The following is a 26476-nucleotide window of genomic DNA, read 5'->3' on the forward strand; positions in this document are numbered from 1 at the left end:
GCAGCACCCTCTTATTTTTATAACCTAATTTACATTATATTAAATTGATTTCTAAAAACAAATGAAAACTGTTACAAACAGAACTGGCAAGGAAATAAATTAAATGAATTCTACAGTAAGAAAGTAAAACAGAAGAAATAGAAAAGGTATTTTTGGACCAGCTGCAGAAGAGGTGAGAGTTGGGCTTTACAGGTGAATGTGCTGGTCAGTTAATCCCAGTTGCGTGTGATATGCTGATGGGGTTAGATGACGTAGGGTGGGAGGAGGTTCATGTGGAGCATAAACACTGGCATAGATCAGTTGGGCCGAATGGCCAGTTTCTGTGCTGTAAATTCTGTGTAATTCTATGTGCGTAGTAATGAATAGTGCAGGTTAATAACAACAACAATTTGCATTTATATAGTGCCTTTAACATAGTAAACTGTCCTGAGGCGCATCACAGGAGTGCAATCAGACAAAAAAATTGACAAGGTATTTCATGCCTTGACAAGTTGTAAATGTGTTTATAAACATTCAGTGCACTTTATTTGAAATTAACTCAAATTCCAGTGTAAATAGAAATGCGGTGTTGTCATATGTATCGGGAATAATGATTTTATTCTTCAGTGTAGTTCCTCAGGAGTAACCTTTAGTGAAGTAAATCTCTGTCATTGCTCTTGTTTGTGTTTGTGTGTAATTGCAGTGCACATCACTGTGTACAAGTAAATACAGTGCACATCACTATGTGCGAGTAAATCCAGTGTGCATCACTGTGTGCGAGTAAATCCAGTGTGCGTCACTGTGTGTGAGTAAATCCAGTGTGCATCACTGTGTGCGAGTAAATCCAGTGTGCGTCACTGTGTGTGAGTAAATCCAGTGTGCATCAGTGTGTGCGAGAAAATCAGGTGCGCATCGCTGTATGCAAGAAAATCCAGTGCGCTTCACTGTGTGCGAGTAAATCCAGTGCACATCACTGTGTGCGAGTAAATCCAGTGCACATCACTGTGTGTGAGTAAATCCAGTGCACATCACTGTGTGCGTGAGTAAATCCAGTGCACATCACTGTGTGTGCGAGTAAATCCAGTGCACATCACTCTGTGCGAGTAAATCCAGTGCACATCTGTATGTGTGAGTAAATCCAGTGCAGATCACTGTGTGTGAGTAAATTCAGTGTACATCACTGTGTGTGAGTAAATCCAGTGCACATCTGTGTGTGTGAGTAAATCCAGTGCACATATGTGTGTGAGTAAATCCAGTGCACATCTGTGTGTGTGAATAAATCCAGTGCACATCTGTGTGTGAGTAAATCCAGTGCACATCACTGTGTGTGAGTAAATTCAGTACACATCTGTGTGTGAGTAAATCCAGTGCACATCACTGTGTGTGAGTAAATTCAGTACACATCTGTGTGTGTGAGTAATCCAGTGCACATCTGTGTGTGAGTAAATCCAGTGCACATATGTGTGTGAATAAATCCAGTGCACATCTGTGTGTGAGTAAATCCAGTGCACATCACTGTGTGTGAGTAAATTCAGTACACATCTGTGTGTGTGAGTAATCCAGTGCACATCACTGTGTATGTGTGTGTGTGAGTGTGTCAAAAATTAATGATGTTAACTGGAGTTTTGCTTAACTGATCACGTTACTGTAAGTCAATGAAACGAGGGCACTTTCAAGTTATTCGGGCTGATGACCTGGACTGATTCCACTTGAACATCTCCAGGTAGTCGAAATGAATCCTGGTGTAATTACACACATCTTGGTTTATTAAACCAAGTTCTCCCATGTCAGTGGAAGCAGTCTTCCCACAGATCTTAAAATTGTACTCCAGCTTCTCCCATTTCTTCCTAATTATGTCATTGGTTCACGACCTGAAACCTCTGCAGGTTTTAGGATAGGGCAGAGTGCAGTATAAAGGTCAAGGAATATATTATTTTCCATCTTCAGAAAAGTGCAGATTAATATTTCCAAATCTTCTACTCGATTGGAAATTTCAAGGAATGGATAACTCCAAGAAAAAGAGTAAGATTAGCAGGTAGGAATGAGAAGAGGCCTTTCTCTCACCCAACGTATCCTGGTGACCTCCACTGGAAACCCCCTTCTATTCATTAAACCAACTCATTATTAGGTTCTGCTCCAGCAATACTTTTGCCATACGGTTGCAATAAATCACTGTTTATACAACTCTGCATTTGTGCCTGAGTGGAGCACAAACACATGCTTCTTCTTAGTTGTAAAATAGTTCTGTTAAATCCTGTCATTTACACCCCGGATTTCTGTACTTGTGAAAATGTACTCCCCCTTTGAGTTGCTTTCTCACCTATTAGATACATTACCCCTGGGCGTATGTGCAAATTACATTCTGGCACAAATCCTGTTGCTAGCTACCCTGCTGTGTGCTGCAGTGTAAACAGGGCGGTTGGATGTTAATCTGCCTGGTACCTGCAGCAATCTGAAATTGAGCAGTTTCCCATTCTATATGAACTGGGCTACAGGATTGCCAAGGGCTGAGGAGAGGAAAAACAAGCCAGTGTTCTCACTCACCACTATTATGCAATGATCCCTGATGTAAAGTGCAAGTATGTTGACGTCAGAGAGGGTCGGACTCAGGTGCGATGCCTCGCATCTTCCAACAGAACTGTCTAGGTTTATACATGAAGAATGGCCACTTGGCAAAGTACTGGAGAGCACTCAAGACCAATGGACTAAGCCCAACATAATTCAGTACTTTCCAGAGGAGAAGGGAGAAAATTGCCCCCCCCCCACTCATGATTGGACCTGCCCCCAGCCCCGCAACCATCATCTGCTCCGCCCCGACCATCATCTGCTCCCCCCCGACCATCATCTGCTCCCCCCCGACCATCATCTGCTCCCCCCCGACCATCATCTGCTCCCCCCCAACCATCATCCCCCCCCGACCATCATCTGCTCCCCGCCGACCATCATCTGCTCCCCCCCGACCATCATCTGCTCCCCTCCCCCCGACCATCATCTGCTCCCCCCCAACCATCATCTGCTCCCCCCCAACCATCATCTGCGCCCCCCCGACCATCATCTGCTCCCCCCCGACCATCATCTGCTCCCCCCCAACCATCATCCCCCCCCGACCATCATCTGCTCCCCGCCGACCATCATCTGCTCCCCCCCGACCATCATCTGCTCCCCTCCCCCCGACCATCATCTGCTCCCCCCGACCATCATCTGCTCCCCCCCAACCATCATCTGCTCCCCGCCGACCATCATCTGCTCCCCCTCAACCATCATCTGCTCCGCCCCGACCATCATCTGCTCCCCCCCAACCATCATCTGCTCCCCCCCGACCATCATCTGCTCCCCCCCGACCATCATCTGCTCCCCCCTGACCATCATCTGTTCCCCCCCGACCATCATCTGCTCCCCCCCGACCATCATCTGCTCCCCCCCGACCATCATCTGCTCCCCCCCGACCATCATCTGCTCCCCCCGACCATCATCTGCTCCCCCCGACCATCATCTGCTCCCCCCCGACCATCATCTGCTCCCCCCGACCATCATCTGCTCCCCCCCGACCATCATCTGCTCCCCCCCGACCATCATCTGCTCCCCCAACCATCATCTGCTCCCCCCCGACCATCATCTGCTCCCCCCCGACCATCATCTGCTCCCCCCCGACCATCATCTGCTCCCCCCCGACCATCATCTGCTCCCCCCGACCATCATCTGCTCCCCCCGACCATCATCTGCTCCCCCCCGACCATCATCTGCTCCCCCCCGACCATCATCTGCTCCCCCCCGACCATCATCTGCTCCCCCCCGACCATCATCTGCTCCCCCCCGACCATCATCTGTTCCCCCCCGATCATCATCTGCTGCCCCCCCGACCATCATCTGCTCCCCCCCGACCATCATCTGCTCCCCCCCAACCATCATCTGCTCCCCCCCGACCATCATCTGCTCCCCGCCGACTATCATCTGCTCCCCCCCGACCATCATCTGCTCCCCCCGACCATCATCTGCTCCCCCCCGACCATCATCTGCTCCCCCCCATCATCATCTGCTCCCCCCGACCATCATCTGCTCCCCCCAACCATCATCTGCTCCCCCCCGACCATCATCTGCTCCCCCCGACCATCATCTGCTCCCCCCAACCATCATCTGCTCCCCCCCAACCATCATCTGTTCCCCCCCGATCATCATCTGCTCTCCCCCGACCATCATCTGCTGCCCCCCAACCATCATCTGCTCCCCCCCAACCATCATCTGCTCCCCCCGACCATCATCTGTTCCCCCCCGACCATCATCTGCTCCCCCCGACCATCATCTGCTCCCCCCCGACCATCATCTGCTCCCCCCAACCATCATCTGTTCCCCCCCGACCATCATCTGCTCCCCCCGACCATCATCTGCTCCCCCCAACCATCATCTGCTCCCCCCCGACCATCATCTGCTCCCCCCCAACCATCATCTGCTCCCCCCCGACCATCATCTGTTCCCCCCCGACCATCATCTGCTCCCCCCCAACCATCATCTGCTCCCCCCTGACCATCATCTGCTCCCCCCCGACCATCATCTGCTCCCCCCGACCATCATCTGCTCCCCCCCGACCATCATCTGCTCCCCCCGACCATCATCTGTTCCCCCCCAACCATCATCTGCTCCACCCCCAACCATCATCTGCTCCCCCCCACCAACCATCATCTGCTCCCCCCCGACCATCATCTGCTCCCCCCGACCACCATCTGCTCCCCCCCAACCATCATCTGCTCCACCCCCAACCATCATCTGCTCCCCCCCACCAACCATCATCTGCTCCCCCCCAACCATCATCTGCTCCCCCCGACCATCATCTGCTCCCCCCCGACCATCATCTGCTCCCCCCGACCATCATCTGCTCCCCGCCGACCATCATCTGCACCCCCCGACCATCACCTGCTCCCCCCCGACCATCATCTGCTCCCCCCCGACCATCACCTGCTCCCCCCCGACCATCATCTGCTCTCCCCCCCGACCATCATCTGCTCCCCCCCAACCATCATCTGCTCCCCCCCGACCATCATCTGCTCCCCCCCGACCATCATCTGTTCCCCCCCGACCATCACCTGCTCCCCCCCGACCATCATCTGCTCCCCCCGACCATCATCTGCTCCCCGCCGACCATCATCTGCACCCCCCGACCATCACCTGCTCCCCCCCCGACCAACATCTGCTCCCCCCCGACCATCACCTGCTCCCCCCCGACCATCATCTGCTCCCCACCCGACCATCATCTGCTCCCCCCCAACCATCATCTGCTCCCCCCGACCATCATCTGCTCCCCCCCGACCATCATCTGCTCCCCCCTGACCATCATCTGCTCCCCCCCGACCATCATCTGCTCCCCCCCGACCATCATCTGCTCCCCCCGACCATCATCTGCTCCCCCCCGACCATCATCTGCTCCCCCCCACCAACCATCATCTGCTCCCCCCCAACCATCATCTGCTCCCCCCCAACCATCATCTGCTCCCCCCCGACCATCATCTGCTCCCCCCCGACCATCATCTGCTCCCCCCCACCAACCATCATCTGCTCCCCCCCAACCATCATCTGCTCCCCCCGACCATCATCTGCTCCCCCCCAACCATCATCTGCTCCCCCCCGACCATCATCTGCTCCCCCCCGACCATCACCTGCTCCCCCCCGACCATCTTCTGCTCCCCCCCCGACCATCATCTGCTCCCCCCCAACCATCATCTGCTCCCCCCCGACCATCATCTGCTCCCCCCCGACCATCATCTGCTCCCCCCCGACCATCATCTGCTCCCCCACCAACCATCATCTGCTCCCCCCAACCATCATCTGCTCCCCCCGACCATCATCTGCTCCCCCCCGACCATCATCTGCTCCCCCCGACCATCATCTGCTCCCCCCCGACCATCATCTGCTCCCCCCCACCAACCATCATCTGCTCCCCCCCGACCATCATCTGCTCCCCCTGACCATCATCTGCTCCCCCCCGACCATCATCTGCTCCCCCCCACCAATCATCATCTGCTCCCCCCCAACCATCATCTGCTCCCCCCAACCATCATCTGCACCCCCCCGACCATCATCTGCTCCCCCCCCCGACCATCATCTGCTCCCCCCCGACCATCATCTGCTACCCCCCGACCATCATCTGCTCCCCCCGATCGTCATCTGCTCCCCCCAACCATCATCTGCTCCCCCCCACCAACCATCATCTGCTCCCCCCCAACCATCATCTGCTCCCCCCCACCAACCATCATCTGCTCCCCCCCGACCATCATCTGCTCCCCCCCACCAACCATCATCTGCTCCCCCCAACCATCATCTGCTCCCCACCAACCGTCGTCTGCTCCCCGCCGACCATCATCTGCTCCCCGCCGACCATCATCTGCTCCCCGCCGACCATCATCTGCTCCCCCCGACCATCATCTGCTCCCCGCCGACCATCATCTGCTCCCCGCCGACCATCATCTGCTCCCCCCCGACCATCATCTGCTCCCCCCCGACCATCATCTGCTCCCCCCCCGACCATCATCTGCTCCCCCCGACCATCATCTGCTCCCCCCGACCATCATCTGCTCCCCGCCGACCATCATCTGCTCCCCCCCGACCATCATCTGCTCCCCCCCGACCATCATCTGCTCCCCCCCGACCATCATCTGCTGCCCCAACCATCATCTGCTCCCCGCCGACCATCATCTGCTCCCCCCGACCATCATCTGCTCCCCGCCGACCATCATCTGCTCCCCCCGACCATCATCTGCTCCCCCCCGACCATCATCTGCTCCCCCCGACCATCATCTGCTCCCCCCTGACCATCATCTGCTCCCCCCGACCATCATCTGCTCCCCCCCTGACCATCACCTGCTCCCCCCCGACCATCAACTGCTCCCCCCGACCATCATCTGCTCCCCCCGACCATCATCTGCTCCCCGCCGACCATCATCTGCTCCCCCCCGACCATCATCTGCTCCCCCAACCATCATCTGCTCCCTGCCGACCATCATCTGCTCCCCCCGACCATCATCTGCTCCCCGCCGACCATCATCTGCTCCCCCCCGACCATCATCTGCTCCCCCCGACCATCATCTGCTCCCCCCTGACCATCATCTGCTCCCCCCGACCATCATCTGCTCCCCCCGACCATCATCTGCTCCCCCCCCGACCATCATCTGCTCCCCCCGACCATCATCTGCTCCCCCCCGACCATCATCTGCTCCCCCCTGACCATCATCTGCTCCCCCCCGACCATCATCTGCTCCCCCCGACCATCATCTGCTCCCCCCGACCATCATCTGCTCCCCGCCGACCATCATCTGCTCCCCCCCGACCATCATCTGCTCCCCCAACCATCATCTGCTCCCCGCCGACCATCATCTGCTCCCCCCGACCATCATCTGCTCCCCGCCGACCATCATCTGCTCCCCCCCGACCATCATCTGCTCCCCGCCGACCATCATCTGCTCCCCCCGACCATCATCTGCTCCCCCCCGACCATCATCTGCTCCCCCCGACCATCATCTGCTCCCCCCTGACCATCATCTGCTCCCCCCGACCATCATCTGCTCCCCCCGACCATCATCTGCTCCCCCCCGACCATCATCTGCTCCCCCCGACCATCATCTGCTCCCCTCCGACCATCATCTGCTCCCCCCCGACCATCATCTGCTCCCCCCCGACCATCATCTGCTCCCCCCTGACCATAAGCTGATCCCCTCCCCCCGACCATCATCTGCTGCCCCTGACTATTATCGAACATCTCCCACCACCCTCCCACATCGTTCCCATCCGACCACCATCAGAAACCCTCGAGTAATCGGATGCCCCCTGACTAGCATTGGACTCCCACCCCACCCCCACGATAGGGACCCCGTCCCGCAACTGGGAGCACTCCTCGTGATCGGGATCCCCCCAGCAATCTGGAATGTACCCCCTACCATCGGGACCCACCCGCCCCCCCCCCAACGATCAGGACCCCCTCCAGTGCCACTCGGGAAACCGACAGAAATTTTTTTAAAGGAGCCCTGCAGTTAAAAATTGCAGAACATTTGGGAAACCCATTCTTCCGGGTTTCCTGACCTCAAAACCAGTTCCCCCACCCCCGCATGGAATCCAGGCTGTAATTTCCTAGGAGAGCCAGAAAACCAGAAGAGACCCAGAGCCAAAAATCTGAAAAATTGGTCTCTGGTCCCCTCCGACACTTGAAACCAGTCGAGGCGCTCACATTGACCATGCTTATGTTAGCTGTTAAATCATTGACCTTTCATTGAAATTCTTCATTTCTTTGGGATGCTGTGATGGATTATAGTTTAAAATTATATAAGAACCAGGTTTCACTGTACTTATTGCCGTGCATGACTACTAAGTTTTAATTAGTATCGACCTGCGATCGGAATATAAATTCCCAATTTCCCCAGGCAGCAAGTTTCTTGTATCAGTTGTGCAGTGATGGGGAGATGGTGAGCACATGTGAGACGCTTATCTACAGACTGGAAAAATCTGAGGATGAGGCACCTCCCAGTGCTCCTGTGTACCTTCAGCCGACTGACTAAAGTCTGCTATTGACAAGAGTCCTGGGAGTTGATGTAGTCAATGCTTCAGTAAGAAAATGGTGCACAACAGAAAGAAATCCTACAAATCCACATCACCTCCTCAGGATTGCTGGAGTTTGTGGAGAAATCTCCAAAATGGACCATTCCTTCTGACTGCAGAAGTGGGTATGTGTGTGGGGGGGGGTGGCGGTGGGGGGCGTGGGGGCATGGGGAAGTGAGACTTGGAAAGGGAGAGAAGGTCGGGAGGGAAAGAGGGAGGAAGCAAAAGGCTAAGAGATGTACACTGGGCCCTCACAAAACTGCTACTATTGGAAGTGTACACTTTGAATGCTGGAAGATGCTGCTTTACATGAAATAAGAGGCTTTTATGACTATAATTTTTCTGTGGAAAGGATAATTGTTCTAGAGGACTGCGTCAAATGTAACAGCCCTCTTCAACTAAAAAAGAGAATGAGGTTAAACTCAAACTAATGCTTTGAAAAGGCCTCTTGGCTCTGATTCTTGAATTCTACTGCAGCTGCTTTTCTGACTCAAGTATCTGCTTTCAGAGAGCTGTGAAGGGACAGCACCAAGTTATACTGTCGCACTGATGCTGCTGTCTGGTCAGGTTTGAATGAAATTGTGCATATGCATTTAAACTAGTGTCCAAATACCAGTGACATATTTTAATATTAGAAAAGAGCTGACCGGACAATTGGCTTTTGAAAATATCAGAGACATAACAGTTGTACAGTGATACTGCCCAGGTGCTTTTGGAAGTTACGTTTGAAAGGTTTGGCGTTATGCCATCCAGCAGTGTGACCTTGAAATTACACTTAACTTTCTGCAGAAGCTCCAACAGAGAGAGCTCAAGCAACGATCCATGATCTCCAACTGGCATACTCTCTTGTTTTTGCTTGTACGGGTGCTGGAGTGTTGGCTCAGTTCTCCGCCCTTCTGACGTCTCCCCTCCGAACCAACAACAACAACATGCATTTATATAGCGCCTTTAATGTAGTAAAATGTTCCAAGGCGCTTCACGAGAACGTTATCAGACAAAATTTGACATTGAGTCACATAAAGAGGTATTAGGACAGGTGACCAAAAACTTGGTCAAAGAAGTAGATTTTAAGGAGTGACAAAAGAGGAGAGAGGGGTAGTGAGGCAGAGAGGTTTAGGGAGGGAAATCCAAATCTTGGGGCCTAGGCAGCTGAAGGCACGGCTGCCAATGATGGAGCAGTGGAAATCGAGGATGCGCAAGCGGTCGGAATTGGAGGAGCGCAGAGTTCTCCGGAAGATTGTAGGGCTGGAGAAGATTACAGAGATAGGGAGAGACAAGGCCATGGATTTGAACACAAGGATGAGAATTTTAAAATCGAGGCATTGCCAGACCAAGAGCTAATGTAGGTCAGCGAGCACAGGGGTGATGGATGAACGGGACGTGGTGTGAGTTAGGATAACCCATGAAGCGTTGGGTTCCAAGCACCCTCGCTGCATGGGGATTGCTGCTTTTATCTTATCATTTGCCATGAGCTTGTGGCACCGGTGCTACAACAGATAGATTGTACAAAAGTACCTTTGCGAGTCGTCTCACACCACTTCTATTAAATGAAGTCACACTCGGATCACTTGACACAAAGTGTGGTTACAATGCAGATTGTGCGTTGGCGCAATGTGAAAACTGCTTCAAGTCAACACGCAGGTCTACACTCTAACTGCTAGATTACTCTGCTGAATAATCAGAAGCTCCAGATGCTTTGCAAATGGTGTGAGGCACACCTAAAGGGGAAAAAAATCATTTGATTCATGATATGTAATGAGAAAGTGAAAATAAAAATAAAGCAACAAGGGATAGATGAAATATTAAAGCTGTACAATCAAGGGTTTCAATTATTAATTTTTTTTTTAAATGACCCAATTATAAGTGAGTAGGAAAATAGAAGTGAGACAAGAGGGAATGCTTGTCCCCTTTGAACATTTCTTTGTCCCCACATAACCATGTACGTTCAACTCTTTCCTGGGAATAGGGAGCTTGGAAATCTATAAATTATGGACAGGGTTTGTGGTTTAAGACACTAAGGACATATAGGGCTCGATTTTGCCATTGGTGCGGGCTGGGGGCTTGTCAGCCACTTTTCGTGTTAGCCACCCGACTCCAATTTGATGTGGGAAAAATATTCGATTTTCCCCTAATTGGGCAATTGATTTCCAGCATGTGGGAACCCCTGGCCCACTTAGTCTTTCCATCCTGAAAGTCGCCTCCGATGATGTCATCAGTGCTGCTAGATGTAAGGCCTGCAAGCAGCCTTGCTTCTTCTGCAGACTGCAAACCTTATGCCCTTTGCTGTGATAGATTCCTCCAGCCAATATGTCCAGCAGTAGGCCAAAATCTGCACCGAGGTTCGATGACGCCGCCCTGCAAGCTCTAGTGGAGGGAGCAAGAGGAAATAAGGAGGTGCTCTTCCCTTCCTCAGCGAGGAAGAAGCCTCCCCAGCAGATGAAAGCTGTGTGGATGTAAGTGGCCCAGGAGGTCAACTCTTTGTCTATGTGATGCAGAACCTGCCTGCAGTGCAGGAAGAGGATTCATGACCTTCTGCGCACTGGAAAAGTGAGTATGACTTTCCCATCACCCTCACTCTGATCCCCATTCCCTCTCCTCACTAGCACTCAGCTTTGACAACCTCTTCCTCCACATCCCACTTGACACTGACATCCCTGCACCCTTACCCATTCCCTCTCTCTCTATGGTCACATTCACCTAACTATTTGACTATGCAGCCCTCACACTCCCTATCGCTGTGATGCTATGAAAACAACTTACAACACACAGGGAGGGCTCTTGGTCTTGCCACCTCATTCCATCTTTGTCTCTTTATAACCATCAATGATATGGATTCTCTACACTCACTCCTTCATTCTCACTCAAACTCCACTTGTCTCCCTCATTGCAGGAAAAGAGAGCTCACAATAAGAGGGAAAGAGCGAGGACAGGAGGATGGCCACCCTCAGTAGCCCAGCTCACCCCCTGGGAGGAGGCGGCCCTGGAGATTGTGGGAGTGGAGCAGAATGCGCAATTGGGGGACGGACAGATGGGTGCATCAGAGCAAGCTGGTGACAGAATAGTGTATCATCTCTCTCATTGACATTGCATGAGTCACTGATAATGATTCTGATGCTCTAACAGATTGACTTTTGATCACCTGCAATATTTAATGTGCATGTAACCTTGGCCTCACATCTCTGACTCTCTACTTTACGCCCCCACAGGACCATCGAAAGCCCCCATCCCCACTATCCAGGAGGAACAGCCTGAGCCTCGAGACTCCTCAGAGGAAGCTGCAACCTCGGAGTGTGCAGCGTCAGCAGAATTCAGCGCACCCAGCACCAGCGCAGACACTCACACCTCGGTGGTACCTTCGCGAGATAGTGCAGTGTTGTCACCTGGTGTATCACAGCTCACAAGTGAGCATCAGCAGATGGTGGAGACAGGGACAGCAGTGGAGAGTCCTAGTCGGAGTGTGCAGGACTCTGCCAGCTTGGCTCAGCTGCATGTCGACCCTCTGCCTCCGGGTCCATCCAGAAGGTGAGCGGTGCTGGAAATCCAGGAACAGGTGCAGGAGTCTCTGGCAGGTTTTGTCTCGAGGGTCGCTGCGAGTGTGGAGTGAATGGAGGAGTCCATCACTAACATGAACAGAGCCTTTGTGGAGGCGTTGGCGCATGAACGTATCACCACGGAAAGGATGGCAACCTCCTTGGAAAGGATGACTACCTCCATGGAAAGGATGGCTACCTCCATGGTAAGGCTGGCTACCGTAGTAACTTGGGTGTAATGTTGTGTTTAATTCTGAAAAGCCATCCGTTGCTTATTGTCATAAAAAATTCTGATGGCAAACTGTTGCAGTTGTGGCGTGTGTCATTTCCCTAATGGGACTTCCACATTGAGGGCTTAGGGCGACTTGCAATTGTCAGTATGTTGGTCAGAGTGATAGGAATCCGCAGGTTCTTGGCCATTGTCGATGGTTTGATAAGAAGGTGCGAGGCAAAAGTGTTTGATTGTGCAGGCTAAGCAAATCTAGCCAAGATGAGTGCGTCCCTTGCATCCCGGGCAGCAATGCGGTCACGCGCTGGTGCCTTCTGGCCTGTGCAGCTTCAGGTGGGTGAGCAGCAGCTTGGCACTCCTGTTGTTGCTGCTGCTGTTGGTGCTGCTGTTGTTCATGGTTCTGCTGCTGCCACGGCTAGTCTTCATCCGAATCTGATGTCCAGGAGGAAAGGAAATAAATGGTTCCCATGCTTTTGGTAGATGCCTCAGTTGAGGAAGCGCTCAGTCAAGGTGGCGAGAGGGGTTTCCCAAGAGGTCACACTGGAGATGGGTGTCAGGCTCCAAACTTCCACAACAATGAGTAGGCCTGCTAAAAGTTCTCCCAGACCTGAGACAACAAAGTTCTGCCACCTGCAAATGATGATTGCTGAAAACTCCTTTTTAATGGTGGAGCTGCAGCTGTTAGTAAGCAGTCCACTTGTGAGGCCGCCAGAGGAGATGTGCAGGACGTGGGAAAAGTGGTAAAATCAGAAAGGCCTCTCAAAATGGGATTATAAAGGCACTTAACTGATTGTTAAGGGCCTATCCCACCTCTTGGAGGCGGGATGGAAATGGGGTCAGAAAACAAGCATTTGGGGAAATTGCTCGGAGGCGGGATGGAGGTGGGATTGGGCCCGCCCGCCATTTTTTACGATTTGATCACCTCACACGCCTCCAATCCCGCCTCCTCGGGCCTGGCAAAATCGAGCCCTACTCTGGAAGTGCTATAACATGGAAGTTTTCTTTTTTTTAATTGTTCACAGTTTTTTTCTCAACTTTGGCTATTGAGTGATGCATGTTATCTTTCAAAACCTCTTGCTTTTAAATGAACTGCACCTACAAGTAACGTGCACAACTACATGAGGCCAAGAACTAAGGTAGAAAATCAATTCGTAAAAGCTGAGATATAAATTTAAATGTGAATATTTTCCAGAGAGAAATGAATCACATTAAGGATAAGAAATGAAAATACATAGAAGAACGATTTCATATTTCTCTTCTTTGTGGTATATACAAAATCATATCAGGTGGGGCTGAAATATATTTTAACGTGGTAGCATTGGCCCGGAATTTGCGGTTGTAATGACGGCGAAACTGTCAGCGTTCACCGTCATTACTCTATAAAACTGACAGCAACTTCCAGCGTCCGTACATGCGCAGTTAAATGCGGAAATCCGGAAGTTGCTGTCAGTGATATCCTGCTCCTCCAGAGGGTGCGCTGCTGCAGTCTTCGCAGATGCAATCAACACAGAATCAGTGATTTGGTGTGAACTTCAGCTTTTTATGCTCTATTCTTGCTGTAAAAGCCCTTAAAAAAGTTAAACCTTGTTTAATGAAGTGTTACTGAATTTTTAATGGCATAATAGGTCATAATCACTGCTGCACAACCTCTTTGCCCAGAGAAAATAATTTCATATGTGGATTCTCATTTCCTAAAAAATTCATGATTTTTAAAAATATATATTTTTTTAAGTTTGTTTATGACATTTCAACTTCTACCTTAATCCCATGTGTATGTTCCAATTGTTATTTTGTTTCTGTAAAAGTATTAAAAAGTGAGTGATAAAACCTGCTTTTTGCTTCCTGGTTTGCTGTCTGTGAGAATTCTTCAATGTGATTAGCTACTTAGCCTGCTTGATGACATTACTGTTGCTGGGCTCCGGCGATCCCCTAGACTTGATGCCAGAATGAAATTAACATCGGGAAAGATGAAATCCACGCTACAGGGATTGCTAGATCTTTGTGGGCAGCTTTCTTTGAGGTCAGCAGTGAGCACTGTCACTTCACCACTAACTGCAAAATTGGGCCAATATGTTAAACTTATGCATGGTTGTAAAATTTAGCTATTAGATTTCTTTAAAATTTCTGTGTGCTAAAAATTAACACCATGTCCATTTAGTAATTGAAATATTATTGCACCACCAGTACATTGATTGCCACTGTAAAGGTTTTAAACAAAAGCCTACCAAATATCATGGTCAGCGTTTTTACAGTTTAGGAAATACTAAACATTGGTTAGGTTGATTTAATGTTCAGAGGGGTAAATAAAGCTGAGCTTTCTCACAAGCCTCATATGATATTCTGCAAAGGGTGATGAGGGTAATATTTTGGTTGAATTTTCTAATATGCTCAACTCTTTGATAATGATGAATCTCTCACCCAAAATGTTAAATTCTGCCTCCTTTTTGTTAAGTGGAGCCGTGGATCTCGTTTACACAGACACTTTGGGAAACATTGTGAGACCGGAAGTGCCTCTTTAATTGAAACAAAATGAAAGAATGTATTTTTCTGCAATTAGTGGCAAATTGCATTTTCAAAGTATGGTCACGTGTTCTTGTTAGCAGGTCATGAATTATGGAGGAAAATCAAGAATTTTGTTTTGGTTCAAAAAGCAGTTGCAGGACCTCTTTATAAAAAAAAGGTATATGTTTTATTGACTTTATTGTACTAATTTGTGGATTTGCTTCAGTGACCTTACCATGACTGCATTATGTGTAACAATCAGTACATTCTGAAAAACATCCTGGGTAAGGTAGTATAGTGGTTATATTACTGGACTAGTAATACAGAGGCCTGGGCCCAGCAATTCCCTACCTTACCACCAAGAGTTAGCGCCGCAATCCTGGCGAAAAATGGCAGCTGCCACTCTAACACCCTTCTCTGGTGCGGGACTCGGCAGCCGCCATTTTGCTGAGGGCCTTAGGGCATCAGCAGCTCCCTGAAGATGCAAATATGGAGAGCGTGATGTCTGTACACCGACTTAACGTCACACTCTGTGAACCTGGACCTTAGCACTGAGTTTCGCGCTGGGTCCTAAGCGCGCTCTGAAAAGCGAGAGTACAGTAGTCTGACAGAAACACTGTCAGCACTTCTTCGAGGAACCCACTCATCTTTCAGGTAAGCTTGCATTTAAGCTTTTCGACTGGATTTTTTATACTTTATTGAAGTAGTGGCTTGGTGCAATACATGTTCAAAGCTTGTAGAGTGTTCAGGGAGGGCAGGGAGCGCTGCTGGATGTTTGTAAGGCCTTGTATGGTAAAGGAAGGCAACTGAGAAGACAGAAAATGCTGGAAATACTCAACAGGCCAGCCAGCATCTGTGGAGAAAAAAACAGAGTTCATGTCTCAGGTCAAGATGCTGCCTGACCTGCTGAGTATTTCCAGCAGTTTCTACTTCTATTTCAAATTTCCAGCATCTGCTCACAGATGGAAGAGGAAGATGCAGAAGAGGAGGAAGGAGAAGAGGAGGAAGGACAAGAGAAGGAAGGAGAAGAGGAGGAAGGAGAAGGAAGGATGCAACCCAGACAGCCTCTTTCTGGCCGGGATATCCAGGATGGAATCATCTGCCTGCGGTACCAGTGATCACAACTCCAATTCCCCTTTCAACATTTGTCCACCACCTTACCATCTATCTGTTACTGACCATCACAGCACCCTCTTGGCCACAATGCTGAAATAAGAGCCACGACAAAGAAAACTTTCCAATCCATCTATATACGTCTATCCATCCAATGTGACATCAAGAAATCAACTCATCACACTTATGCAGTCTCTTAGTGACTGTCTTGTGTGTGCCTTTGCCTATCCTACTGATGTCATGCAGTGCTACCCCAGTGGCTGCAGCATGGCTGGTGGAAGGCTGCTGACTTTCAGTGGGGGACACTGCAAATGCCTTGCAGGATGACCTCGAGGAACTGGTGGCTGTGAGTGTCAAATCAAGTGATCACCCTCTTCTTCTTCTTCACTCTCCTCTCCCTCTTCTTGGTCAACCATTGGCTGATCAGGCTACGTTTCTTGGGTGTCTGAAATGAGGAAGGCACAAGGGTGGAGTTGTGGTGCGGGGAGGGTGGGAAAGCAGGAGGCACATGCAAGAAGGAGGATAACATATGAGGATACTAGCATGTTGTATCCTTTCAGCCCCACCACTGGCCAAGGGCTCAGCCATGCTCCTGCCAAAAATGGCCGGCACCGTCTCCTCCAAAGGGGTGAGGGGAAACTGGGAATGGGAGGTGTGCCTTATATTTGGTAGAGATTGTTGGTAGGTGAGTGATGGTGGGGGGCGGAGGAGAGGGTGTCGTGCAATGAGCAGTGTGCGAGGCTAGAGGTGCAGTTGGTAGGAGATGGCTTTTGCCGATGCATTCACTGACCTTGACCAGTATCTGAGGTCATGAAACTTCTTTAGGCGCTGGAGCCAGGTCGCGGGGGCAACACTGCTGGCAGTGACGGTTTCAGCGATCTGCTCCCACATCCTTATTTCTGGAGGGCCTCCTGGCTCCTGTGGGTAGAGGATCTCTCTTGCAGTGTTGATCCCCTGCACAAAGCTGGAGTGCAGTGTGTGAGACCCTGTGTGCCCCTTCCCTGGCTTGTGGAGCCCTTTGTGTTAGTGGTGAAGCACTTTTACCATTTTTTTAGGTGTGGAAGGCTTTAAGAGCTGAAGACTGCCATTTGGGAATTAGGTTATTTTTTTCAGAAGGTGGTTGAGCTCTAAGGGCTAAAAACAGCTTATTGTTAAATGATTTTTTTTCATTTCAGAGGTAGTTCCCCTTTAAGGGACCAACACTGCTTTCTAAAATGCTTTAAGAGAAGACTGCTCTTGCTCCAGGGATGCTACGGCCTGCTACATTGGGCCTCCTGCTGTGAGTAGTGCCTGAAAAACAGCCTTACACGATAAGTTTAGTGCTGCACTAATGTTGAACAGCAGGCAGCCCCAAAGCCAGCACAGATTTGTTAAAGGCAAATCGTGTTTAACTAACTTGATTGAGATCTTTGATGAGGTAACAGAGAGGGTTGATGAGGATAATGCAGTTGATGTAGTGTACATGGATTTCCAAAAGACTTTCGACAAAGCGCCACATAATAGGCTTGCGAGCAAAGTTGAAGCCTATGGAATAAAAGGGACATTGGCAGCATGGATACAGAATTGGCTAAGTGACAGAAAACAGAGAGTAGTGGTGAACGGTTGTTTTTTTGGACTGGAGGAACAAATACAGTGGTGTTCCCCAGGGGTCGGTTCTAGGACCACTGCTTTTCTTGATATATATAAATGACTTGGACGTGGGTGTACAGGGCACAATTTTAAAATTTGCAGATGACACAAAACTTGGAAGTATAGTGAACAGTGAGGAGGAGAGTGGTAGACTTCAAGAGGACATAGAGAGGCTGGTGAAATGGGCGGACACGTGGCAGATGATATTTAACACAGAAAAGTGTGAAGTGATGCATTTTGTTAGAAAGAATGAGGAGAGGACATATAAACTAAATAGGACAATCCTGAAGGGGGTGCACAAACAGAGAGACCTGGGGGTATGTGTGCACAAATTGTTGAAGGTGGCAGGGCAGGTTGAGAAAGCAGTTAAAAAGGCTTACAGAATCCTGGGCTTCATAAATGGAGGTATAGAGTACAAAAATGTGGAAATTATGATGAACCTTTATAAAACACTGGTGTGGCCTGAACTGGAGTACTGTGTCCAATTCTGGGCACCGCACTTTAGGAAGGATGTGAAAGCCTTAGAGAAGGTGCAGAAAAGATTTATGAGAATGATTCCAGGAATGAGGGACTTCAATTATGTTGCTAGACTGGAGAACATAAGAACATAAGAAATAGGAGCAGGAGTAGGCCAATCGGCCCCTCGAGCCTGCTCCGCCATTCAATAAGATCATGGCTGATCTGATCCTGGGGCTGTTCTCCTTGGAGCAGAGAAGATTGAGAGGAAATTTGACAGAGGTGCTCAAAATTATGAGGGGTCTGGACAGAGTAGATAGAGAGAAACTGTTTCCATTGGCAGAAGGGTCGAGAACCAGAGGACACAGATTTAAGGTGATTGGCAAAAGAACCAAAGGCGACGTAAGAAAAACTTTTTTACGCAGTGAGTGGTTAACATCTGGAATGCACTGCCTGAAAGGGTGGTGAAGGCAAATTCAATCACGGCTTTCAAAAGGGAGTTGGATACGTATCTGAAGGAAAGGAATTTGCAGGGCTACAGGGAAAGGGCGGGAGAGTGGGACTAGCTGAAGTGCTCTTGCAGAGAGCTGGCACAGGCTTGATGGGCCGAATGGCCTCCTTCCATGCTGTAACCATTCTATGATTCTATTCTATGATAAAATACACGGATCTCTGGCTTTGGCCATTGTTCTGCATGAGTGACTAAAGCACTGCATTAATATAATAGCAAAATACTGCAGATGCTGGAAATCTGAAATAACAACAGAAAATGCGAGAAACACTCAGCAGGTCAGGTAGCATCCAAGGAGAGAGAAACGTTAATATAGTTGTCAAATTGTTTTGGTTTACATATTCATGCTTATCAAGGTGAGAACTGTCAGTGATAGAGAATAATCATTCTCCTCATGTCTGTATCAAGTCGTCCATAGTCAGCTGTTGAGCAAAGGTTCCTTTGCATTGACTTAATAATGGTCTTTTTACCCCACTCAGGAGACCATGCCCCACTACTCAACTTCCCTTTCTGCTCATCTTCATGGTGATTCTGAATGAGATTGCTAGAAACTAGGATAATCAGCATTGAGACCGCCACAAATGCCTTTAGGGATAAAAAAAAAAATAAGAATTTAAATAGAGTTGAATAGGATGTGTTTTGTGCTGTGGGATCACACTCAGTAGATCTGGTCTGAAACTGCCTTGAACTCATTTCAACCTATTAGCCGAGGCTGTTTTCAAACTCAGCTTCCATAACTGAAGGGATCGTGTCACAATCAAACATTTCTAGTGAGGAGAGGCACGTGCAGGAAGCAAAGATTGGAAAGCTACAGGCCCACTGCCTGGAATAGAGTCATAGAGTCATAGAGTAATACAGCACGGATAGAGGCCCTTCGGCCCATCGTGTCCGCGCCAGCCATCAAGCCCTGTCTAATCTAATCCCATATTCCAGCATTTGGTCCGTAGCCTTGTATGCTATGGCATTTCAAGTGCTCATCCAAATGCTTCTTAAATGTTGTGAGGGTTTCTGCCTCCACAACCCTTTCAGGCAGTGAGTTCCAGACTCCAACCACCCTCTGGGTGAAAAAGTTCTTTCTCAAATCCCCTCTAAACCTCCCGCCCTTTACCTTGAATCTATGCCCCCTAGTTATTGACCCCTCTACTAAGGGAAAAAGCTCCTCAGCATCCATCCTATCTATGCCCCTCATAATTTTGTACACCTCAATCATGTCCCCCCTCAGCCTCCTCTGCTCCAAGGAAAACAAACCCAATCTGCCCAGTCTCTCTTCATAGCTGAAGCGCTCCAGCCCTGGTAACATCCTGGTGAACCTCCTCTGCACCCTCTCTAACGCGATCACATCCTTCCTGTAGTGTGGCGACCAGAACTGCACACAGTATTCCAGCTGTGGCCTAACCAGTGTTTTATACAGCTCCATCATAACCTCCTTGCTCTTATATTCAATGCCTCGGCTAATGAAGGCAAGTATCCCATATGCCTTTTTTACCACCTTATCCACCTGTTCCGCCGCCTTCAGGGATCTGTGTACTTGCACACCCAGATCCCTCTGACCCTCCGTCTTGCCTAGGGTCTTTCCATTCATTGTGTATTCCCTTGCCTTGTTAGTCCCCCCAAAGTGCATCACCTCGCACTTTTCCGGGTTAAATTCCATTTGCCACTGTTCCGCCCATCTGACCAACCCATCTATATCGTCCTGCAGACTGAGGCTACCCTCCTCGCTATTTACCACCCTACCAATTTTTGTATCATCCGCGAACTTACTGATCATACCCTTTACATTCATATCCAAGTCATTAATGTAGACCACAAACAGCAAGGGACCCAGCACCGATCCCTGTGGTACCCCACTGGCCACAGGCTTCCAGTCACAAAAACAACCTTCGACCATCACCCTCTGCCTTCTGCCACTAAGCCAGTTTTGTATCCAATGTGCCAAGGCACCCTGGATTCCATGGGCTCTTACCTTCTTGACCAGTCTCCTGTGCGGGACTTTATCGAAGGCCTTACTGAAATCCATGTATACCACATCCACTGCGTTACCCTCATCCACACACCTAGTCACCCCCTCAAAAAATTCAATCAAATTAGTCAGGGACAAATCATGGGCTGGGTGACTATTTTCTCATTGATCTCTCATTCAGTTACTGACTTTTCCTGTACGTTGAGTACAGTGTATGATGCACATCTCAGGTAAGATGCACAGCCCGAGTGCTGCTGGGAGCACCTGACCACAGAGTCAGCCCTCGTGTGCTAGCCCACTTAGAGTTCTGTTATTTTCTATCTAGGTTTCCAACACTGTCCAGTATTCCTTTCCAAGAGGACAGACAATTGACCTTTTCAACAGTATCATTTTAAAATCCATTATAATACATTTTTCATAAAACCTGGAAAATAAGAACAGATTTTCCAAGATACAACTCTTAAATTGGTATGTCAAGATTTCTAGTTCACTTCTGAATGTAATGATTGATAGGCTAACAATGAATGCTCGCAAAAGTTAGTGGCATTGAGGGAATATTGATGACATTTTTTTGAGTGCAGCTGCCTTTCTGTCTCTTTAATCCCAACAGCATTAAAAGGTATTTCAGTTTTGAAGGGAACAGTAGAATGGCTGGTGAAATTTCCAAGATTAGTTTTCACAGTGTGTAGTGTTTGAAATGCATTCAGAATGTTTTATCACATTAGAATCTGGACGCAGATTAGAATTCTTCCATGTTATTGTAGTCTGGTAGGTAGGCTTCTTCAATTTAGATTTTTGTTTAAATCTATGATGCACTTGGTCTTTCCAAAACAGCAGTTACTGACTATCCCTAACCTCCTTCATTTTAACTCCATACACCACGGAACTTCTTTCTCTTCATTCTGTACCATTTCACCACCATTTGTGCCATCAAACTCTCACCATTTCATGGATTTGATTTTCTTTTAAATTTATTTTGTGTCATGTCATTTTGTGTCTTGGATCAGTATATACAAATATTTTAAAATGCACAGCTGGTAAACTGATCAGTTCTGATCCAGGGCCACACATGAAATGTAAATTGGCTTTTCGCTTCTTAGGTAGCTGAGCGTTTCCATCATTTGAAGTTTTCTTTTTCTCTTCCTAATACCCATTTCAGTTGTACTATTTTTATCATAAAGAGACCTTCCACCATGTAATAAATCAGAACCCATCTTTAATCTAATTAGAGGCGGTATCAGCGGCGGTATTAAAACAGTGGGAGACCAGGCAGCGTGGACTGAATTGGAGGCGGTATCAGCGGCGGTATTAAAACAGCGGGAGACCAGGCAGCGTGGACTGAATTAGAGGCAGTATCAGCGGCGGCGGTATTAAAACAGCAGGAGACCAGGCAGCGCGGACTGAATTAGAGGCGGTATCAGCGGTGGAATTAAAACAACGGGAGACCAGGCAGCACGGACTGAATCAGAGGCGGTATCAGCGGCGGTGGTATTAAAACAGCGGAAGACCAGGCAGCGCGGATTGAATAGGAGGCGGTATCAGCGGCGGTATTAAAACAGCGGGAGACCAGGCAGCGCGGACTGAATTGGAGGCGGTATCAGCGGCGGTATTAAAACAGCGGGAGACCAGGCAGTGCGGACTGAATTAGAGGCGGTATCCGTGGCGGCGGTATTAAAGCAGCGGGAGACCAGACAGCGTGGACTGAATTGGAGGCGGTATCCGTGGCGGCGGTATTAAAACAGCGGGAGACCAGGCAGCGCGGACTGAATTAGAGGTGGTATCAGCGGCGGCGGTATTAAAACAGCGGGAGACCGGGCAGTGCGGATTGAATTAGAGGCGGTATCAGCGGCGGCGGTATTAAAACAGCGGGAGACCGGGCAGCGCGGACTGAATTAGAGGCGGTATCAGCGGCGGTATTAAAACAGCGGGAGACCAGGCAGCGCGGTCTGAATTGGAGGCGGTATCAGCGGCGGTATTAAAACAGCGGGAGACCAGGCAGCGCGGACTGAATTGGAGGCAGTATCAGCGGCGGCGGTATTAAAACAGCGGGAGACCAGGCAGCGTGGACTGAATTAGAGGTGGTATCAGCGGCGGTATTAAAACAGCGGGAGACCAGGCAGCGCGGACTGAATTGGAGGCGGTATCAGCGGCGGTATTAAAACAGCGGGAGACCAGGCAGCGCGGACTGAATTGGAGGCGGTATCAGCGGCGGTATTAAACAGCGGGAGACCAGGCAGCGTGGACTGAATTAGAGGCGGTATCAGCGGCAGTAATAAAACAGCGGGAGACCGGGCAGCACGGACTGAATTGGAGGCGGTCTCAGCGGCGGTATTAAAACAGCGGGAGACCAGGCAGCTTAGTCTGAATTGGAGGCGGTATCAGCGGCGGTATTAAAACAGCGGGAGACCAGGCAGCGCGGACTGAATTGGAGGCAGTATCAGCGGCGGCGGTATTAAAACAGCGGGAGACCAGGCAGCGCGGACTGAATTAGAGGCGGTATCAGCGGCGGTATTAAAACAGCGGGAGACCAGGCAGCGCGGACTGAATTAGAGGCGGTATCAGCGGCGGTATTAAAACAGCGGGAGACCAGGCAGCGCAGCTGAATTGGAGGCGGTATCAGCGGCGGTATTAAAACAGCGGGAGACCAGGCAGCGCGGACTGAATGAGAGGTGGTATCAGCGGCGGTATTAAAACAGCGGGAGACCAGGCAGCGCGGACTGAATTAGAGGCGGTATCAGCGGCGGTATTAAAACAGCGGGAGACCAGGCAGCGCGGACTGAATTGGAGGCGGTATCAGGGGCAGTATTAAAACAGCGGGAGACCAGGCAGCGCGGACTGAATTAGAGGCAGTATCAGCGGCGGCGGTATTAAAACAGCGGGAGACCAGGCAGCGCGGATTGAATTGGAGACGGTATCAGCGGTGGCGGTATCAAAACAGCGGGAGACCGGGCAGCGTGGACTGAATTGGAGGCGGTATCAGCGGCGGTATTAAAACAGCGGGAGACCAGGCAGCGCGGACTGAATTGGAGGCGGTCTCAGCGGCGGTATTAAAACAGCGGGAGACCAGGCAGCGCGGACTGAATTGGAGGCGGTCTCAGCGGCGGTATTAAAACAGCGGGAGACCAGGCAGCGCGACTGAATTAGAGGCGGTATCAGCGGTGACGGTATTAAAACAGTGGGAGACCGGGCAGCTCAGACTGAATTAGAGGCGGTATCAGCGGCGGCGGTATTAAAACAGCGGGAGACCGGGCAGCGCGGATTGAATTGGAGATGGTATCAGCGGCGGTATTAAAACAGCAGGAGACCAGGCAGCGCAAACTGAATGGGAGGCGGTATTAGCGGCGGCGGTATTAAAACAGCGGGAGACCAGGCAGCGCAAACTGAATGGGAGGCGGTATCAGCGGCGGCGGTATTAAAACAGCGGGAGACCAGGCAGCGCAAACTGAATGGGAGGCGGTATCAGCGGCGGTGGTATTAAAACAGCGGGAGACCGGGCAGCGCGGACTGAATTGGAGGCGGTATCAGCGGCGGTATTAAAACAGCGGGAGACCGGGCAGCGCGGACTGAATTGGAGGTGGTATCAGCGGGGGCGGTATTAAAACAGCGGGAGACCAGGCAGCGCAAACTGAATGGGAGGCGGTATCAGCGGCGGCGGTATTAAAACAGCGGGAGACCAGGCAGCGCGGACTGAATTGGAGGCGGTATCAGCGGCGGCGGTATTAAAACAGCGGGAGACCAGGCAGCGCGGACTGAATTGGAGGCGGTATCAGCGGCGGCGGTATTAAAACAGCGGGAGACCAGGCAGCACGGACTGAATGGGAGGCGGTATCAGCGGCGGCGGTATTAAAACAGCAGGAGACCAGGCAGCGCGGACTGAATGGGAGGTGGTATCAGCAGCAGATGAACCTACGATGATTTCCAAAAAACAAGGAGTAACATCACAGGACAGCGGGTAGGTGGTTAATTGGTGAGTATTCAGGTTTTTTTCTCTTCTTTTCACTCTGTCTTAGGACAGTGGTTTAAACTAGGTGCGGGAAACTACAAAGTACTGCAATAAATGAATAGCTTAACCAGTTAAACTAATTAATATAACAATAAATAATCGTTGAATAAAGACTTTAACTAATTAAATAAATAAAATAAGGCTAGACTAAGATATGGCAGAGCAGGTTGTGTGTCTGGGCTGCAGTGTGTGGACAGCGAGACTGTCCCGAGTGAACGCGTCTGCAGGAGATGTCTCCATCTTGAATCTCTCTGGCTCAGAATCATTGAGCTGGAGTGCGAGTTGGAGACATCCGACAAATAAGGGAGGGGGAGGAATTTCTGGACAGTTTTATCCAGGATACAGTCACATCCCAGAGGAAAGTTTCAGGAAGGGGAGGGTGTGACTGTTAGGGAGCCTGGTAGCGGGGATTTAGGAGAGGTTGAGAAGGAGGTCCTGCAGGCACTGGTCCTGTCCAACAGGTACGAAGTACTTGCTACCTGTGAGGACAAGGAGAAAGACTGCAGGGAGGACAACCACCATGCAGACCATGTGGCTCAGAAGGTTGTCCAAGGTGGGGGGAAGATCAGAATAGAAATGAGGTAGTGATACGGGACTCTATAATTAGGGGGATAGATAGCGTCCTCTGCCACCAAGAACAAGAATCCCAAAAGGTGTGTTTCCTACCCGGTGCCAGGGTAAGGGATATCTCACAGCAGCTGGAGAGGAACTTGGAAAGGGAAGGGGTAAATCCAGTTGTTGTGGTCCATGTTGGAACAAACGACATAGGTAGGAACAGGGAGGAGGTCCTGCTGAAAGAGTTTCAGGAGTTAGGCTCTAAATTAAAAAACAGGACCTTGAGGATAACAATCTCTGGATTATTGCCCGAGCCATGTGCAAATTGGCATACAAGCAGACAGATCAGGAGAATTAACACATGGCTAAAGGACTGGTGTGGGAAAGAGGGGTTCCTTTTCATGGGACACTGGCACCAATTCTGGGACAGGACTGAGCTGTACCGAAGGGACGGACTCCACCTGAACAGGGATGGGACACGTGTCCTAGTGGAAAGGGTAAATTGGGAGGTGGCAAAGGCTTTAAACTGGTTAGATGGTGGGAGGGGGTCTACAAGAAACATAACCAGCCTATTTATAAACAAAACAGGAAAAGAGAGCATAGGAAAGAATAAAGTAAGGGAAGACATTGATGGCAAGGAAATAAAGGGGGTTATAGAACAGGAGTCCAAAAAGATGGTGAAACATAAAGTGAGAGGAAATCCCATTAAAAATGAGTTAAACTGTCTGTACAGCAATGCATACAGTGTCCGTAATAAAACAGGGGATCTGGAGGCAATCATGCGTTGCAAGGAACCAGACATAGTAGAGATTACTGAGACGTGGCTACAGAAAAGTCAGGACTGAGAATTAAACATTGCAGAGTATAACATATTTAGAATGATAGAGAGGGGAAAAGGGGAGGTGGAGTAGCTGTACTTATTAGGGGTAACATAATGGCAGTATAAAAAAGTGACACAGCTATCAGCAAGACAAAAATAGAATCCATATGGATAGAGATAAAAGATAATAAAGGATCAATCATACGAATAGGTATAGTTGACAGACCACCTAATAGTAGAAGGGAGGTGGAGAAAGGATTATGCAGACAAATTAGGGAAATAAGTAATGATAATCATGGGGGATTTCAACTACCCCAATATTAATTGGAGAGAAGAGGTAGGTAAAGGGGATAAGGGAATGGAGTTCCTATAATGTGTACAGGACTCCTTTCTAACCCAATATGTAAAAAGCCCAACAAGGGAGGATTCGCTATTGGATCTAGTAATGGGGATTGAGCCAGAGCAGATAAGAGGACAAGTAGGGGAAAATCTAAGCAATGGTGACCATGATATAATACGCTTTCAGATGATAATTGAGAAGGACATAAGTATGATGAAAACCAGGGTAATAGATTGGAGAAAAGCTGATTTTGAGGGGCTGAGAATAGAACT

Source organism: Somniosus microcephalus, chromosome 16, assembly GCF_052327205.1.
Source record: "Somniosus microcephalus isolate GS21.2 chromosome 16, FLI_Smic_1.0, whole genome shotgun sequence".
Classification (NCBI taxonomy): domain Eukaryota; kingdom Metazoa; phylum Chordata; class Chondrichthyes; order Squaliformes; family Somniosidae; genus Somniosus; species Somniosus microcephalus.